General features: G+C 42.5%; 1 long non-coding RNA gene across 2 annotated transcripts in view; it reads left to right on the forward strand.

The window, feature by feature from the left end:
* The window catches only part of LOC103915586, a 6,350-nt gene extending 1,937 nt beyond the window's left edge, over positions 1-4,413 (forward strand). The window contains exons 2-3 of one of the 2 annotated variants that reach the window (XR_663535.1): positions 639-840; positions 4,161-4,413. This is a non-coding gene — a long non-coding RNA (uncharacterized LOC103915586). Of the gene's footprint in view, positions 1-638; positions 841-1,216; positions 1,300-4,160 lie in introns of those variants that run through there. The other variant, XR_663536.1, reaches the window with a different exon arrangement.
* The last annotated feature ends 244 nt before the right edge of the window (positions 4,414-4,657 follow it).

Genomic DNA, 4,657 nt, shown 5'->3' on the forward strand with positions numbered 1-4,657 from the left:
CAACTAAAAATTCAGAAAGAATTCAGTACTGATATATATACTCTTTCACAGGGGCAGAGCATGTCAGCACAACAATGAACCCTGGCAAAGCTTCTTTAATAGATTAGCCTGAGAGAGATGCAAGAACCATATTTTGTCAACAGAGAAAGGAAAACAGGAACAAACTGAAATCTTAATATCTTTAGCAGCTACTCCCCCAAGGCTTTTCTCAGGGGCAGAGAGTTCATTTGTGCATGTGCCAGTTACACAGCCAGTGACGGCCGAATGAAACAGAGGGGGGAAAAGGGATTCTTCTCCATGCAGCTATCACACTTCGATGAATTTTCTTCTCGTATGACTTACTGACAAAACAACAGAAATCCAGGCCTTTCCAAAGAAACAATGCAAAACGCCTGACTCAAGGAACTCGGAATCTGCCTTTAGTTTCCCACAGAAAAACAGCAGCCTTATACTTCCGGTCTGCACGTCTTATTTTAGATTACAGAAAATATTTGCACAGATCACTTACTGGGATGAAAAGTTAGGATTTGATGCTACAAGATCCAAAATCTCTTTCTTCCACTAAAGCAAAAAACATCTGATGGTCAAAACCTCATAACTTTAGTTGCTGTTAAACTGGATTTGATTTTGTTTTATAGCAATCTTCATCAGCCTTACTATTTTTGAGGCCTTCTCCTATTTTGTGCATGACTCCTAGCAAGTGTGGATTTACAGACTTCAGAAATATAGAACAGTACTGGCAACTACACAACGTTGTTACAACAGTTGGTGGTCTTGAAGAAGAGGAAGGTTGCAATAAGCATGCACTACTCTTGCAAGAAATCTGGAACAAAACATTTGGTGAGTTGTCTACACATGCTGCTAGAATCAATGGTTGTTCAAAAGATTGTAGCAATCTAGGGATTCTGTACAATAACTTAGTGTCCTACGAAATTTAAATTACAACATCCTTCGCATTGCTGATGCTCTTTTTCAGATAGCTTCAAGCCAGATACTGGGCTAAGTTTGTGTTTGAATACACTACAGCCAATTTCCCGAGCAAAAGACACCTGGTTCTTTCTATACTGAGTTTCATTACTTCTGAAAGTGCCAGTTAAAACCCAAGCACATCTGTTTGGTTTTTTTGTTTTGTTGGTGTTTTTTTTAAGGACTATTCCAATCCAGATTTGTGAACACTGGTGAGAAAAGTTAGCATCTTCTGCTTTTATTCCTATAGTACCTGCACACTGTACGCCGCTCTGGGAAAGTGCTCTTTTTCCTGGCTCCTGAATAGCTACCGAGGCTTCAGACAGACAGTCTTTACAAAGGTTCTCATGTTGCAAATTTCTTAATGTACTTGAGCTCTTTACTGCAAGGAATTAATGAACAGGAAGAAAACCCTCCCTTGGCTTTTACTTTCTAATCAGAATTTGCAGCAGTAGCTGTCAGAAATAGCATTTTATTTATAAACAGGTAAGATTTGAGATAGCTACCAAGGTGCAAACATAGAGCATTCCAAAGCCACCTCATAATCCCTTCCCAGAGTCAAACTGCACTTTAAAACAGTACTTTAAAAAGTATGAACTGTCTTAAACCACCAAATGACCTGGCACTTCAAATAAACATTTCCAAAAACCATCATAAAGATGATCGATTGTTTCTACAGAAGTTTAGCCATTAGCTTTCCACCATCACACAGCTTTAAATTAAAGATGGAAAGGGTGATACAGCTTCCCTGATAGTTCTCAGTAAGGGAAGCACCGTAGAACCTTCAAGGCCCCAACCAAAACCAGGAACTCCTGCAGAAGTAGAGTTCATATTTATGAACTACAGCATCCTGCTCTGAAAAGCTCATTTCCCAAGCTATGTAAGGTATTTTCTAGGAGTCACCATCTCTGAGATTATTAAGTCTCAGAAGCAATCAGAGTACCAGTAACTTCCTTTACAACAGATTTATAGACATTATCCACAGTACAAAAATATTTGACATTAAATAGAGGAAAATTCTGAATCCCTTCCTAGGCCTGTACTGGCCACTGATAAAGATTAGCCCAATGTAAACTAAGTACATTAGTAAACTAGCACATTTAATGGGGACAACAGAAAGTAAGTCAGATCCTGAAAAGTCATGTAGTATTGTACATTGTATTGTAATTAAGTATAGTGTTGTAATTAAGTGTTGTGACTCAAACTACTTTCTGGGATTTTAGAATTAGAGTGCCCCATTTCTGAGCTTTTCTCCCCAGAAGAGATATGGGAATTAGACATATTCATTTAAGAGTTTGTATGGCATTAAATAATTAGAGAACTCAAGAACTAGTACTCTATTAGTAGTAATAGTAAGGCTAAGAAGAAAACTTACAAAGTTTTAGAGTCAGTAACTTGAAAACTTATAAAGTTTAGAGTCAGAGTTGAATGCTGAGTTAGTGGGGATTAGAAAATTACCTAAATTGATGTAATGAAAGCAGGTTTTTTTATCAGATAATAAGCAGACAAAATTATGCCTCTCAAAAGAAAAGGCTAACATCAACACTCCAGCCTTCAAACAAAAACCAGTACTGAGTGTCTGAACACACTGCAGTCACAGGGGACCTCCTTTAAAGCTTAGCTGGCTGACACTGGGGCTTGTGGGGCTGATGGGACAAGTTGTCAGCATTAGTATTTTGTTTCAAAGCCTCTTCCACACCACCACGTCAGGTTCAGGAGAAAGCTATAGCCTAAGAAGTACAGATGTGGGTGACGAATTTGATTCAGACTGTGAGTTAATAACAGCTAGGTTAGCCAATGGGCTAAATGGGAGTGATGACACACACAGCGTGAAGGGAGCCTGTCTCATGACCTGTCACTGAATTCCCAGTAATAGCTATGAACTGCTCAAGTATTTCTGAACAGATTAAAGGTGACCAGTTTTAAAAGGGGATTTTAAATTAGCTTTCATACACGTGATTCATTTTTACTTTGTATTGGGTTTGTGTGGCAAGGTTTTGGTAGCAGGGGGGCTACAGGGTGGTTTCTGTGAGAAGTTGCTAGAAGCTTCGCCTATGTCTGATAGAGCCAATGTCAGCCGGCTCCAAGATGGACCCACCGCTGGCCAAGGCCGAGCCCATCAGCGATGGTGGTAGCACCTCTGGGATAACATATTTAAGAGGGGGGGGAAACCTGCACAACTGCAGCCGAAGAGAGGAGTGAGAATATGTGAGAGAAACAGCTCTGCAGACACCAAGGTCAGTGGAGGGGGAGGAGGAGGAGGTGCTGCAGGTGCTGGAGCAAAGATTCCCCTTGCAGCCCGTGGTGAAGACCATGGTGAGGCAGGCTGTCTCCCTGGAGCCCATGGAGGTTAACGGTGGAGCAGATATCCACCTGCAGCCCATGGAGAACCTCACACTGGAGCAGGTGGATGCACGAAGGAGGCTGTGACCCCATGGGAAGCCCACGCTGGAGCGTGCTCCTGGCAGGACCTGTGGCCCCATGGAGAGAGGAGCCCACGCTAGAGCAGGTTTGCTGGCAGGACTTGTGACCCCGTGGGGGACCCATGCTGGAGCAGTCTGTTCCTGAAGGACTGCAACCCGTGGAAGGGACCCACACTGGAGCAGGGGAAGAGTGTGAGGAGTACTTCCCCTGAGGAGGAAGGAGCAGTGGAGACAACGTGATGAACTGACTGCAACCCCCATTCCCCATCCCCCTGTGCCGCTGGGGGGGAGGAGGTAGAGAAATCGGGAATGAAGTTGAGCCTGGGAAGAAGGGATGGGTGAGGGGAAGGTGTTTTAAGATTTAGTTTTTATTTTCTCATTACTCTACTCTGATCTGATTGGTAATAAATTAAACTAATTTCCCCAAGTCGAGTCTATTTTGCCCATGACGGTAATTGGTGAATGATCTCTCCCTGTACTTAACCCACGAACCTTTCGTTATATTTTCTCTCCCCTGTCCAGCTGAGGAGAGGAGTGATAGAGTGGCTTTGGTGGGCACCTGGCGTCCAGCCAGGGTCAACCCACCACATACTTCTTTTTTAAAATCTTTACTCCAAATGAAATACTTTGAACTGAGAACTCTTGGCTCGTTCACAATGAGTTGCACACGTTGGGGTGCTGCTCTTCAAAAACTTGACCTCAGGCCACAGCCCACGTTGTTGCAATGTTGCAGATCATTTGAAATCTATGGCATTATCTGGTCTGTTCTAGCTATATGGAAAGAGTAAGCCACAGCTGCAGCTTCTAGTGTTCCTGCACAAGGTGAGCTCACAAGAAAAAGGGACAAAAAGTACTATGAGCGGAGATTACTCCAGGATTGAGAAAAACACAAGTTTGCTGTCTCTCTTACAAGACTGGAGGTTGTACTTTTTCTTCTACATCAGTGTCTGCAGGCCTAATTCCAAATAAAGACAAGGCCTTTGTGTCTTTGCAGATGACAACATGTAAATAAAATCGTAGTTTACACTGCCTTACTGACTTTTTCATAACTACATACAGTTTCCACTGCAAGAAGAAATACCTGCCTTTCTGCTAGCCTTCTGAGTGCTACTTGGTATGCCCAAGTAGCAAATAGAAAATTAATATTGCCCCACATGAAGTGGGCAGACTATTTGTACAATTACTAGGGGAGGGGAGATATAAATGATCTGCTAGGAAAAGTTTACAGCTCTCCTCTGTACGTTGTGACAACTCTGTAAATTGTTAAC

The sequence above is a fragment of the Pygoscelis adeliae genome, unplaced genomic scaffold, assembly GCF_000699105.1.
Source record: "Pygoscelis adeliae isolate BGI_AS28 unplaced genomic scaffold, ASM69910v1 Scaffold244, whole genome shotgun sequence".
NCBI lineage: Eukaryota > Metazoa > Chordata > Aves > Sphenisciformes > Spheniscidae > Pygoscelis > Pygoscelis adeliae.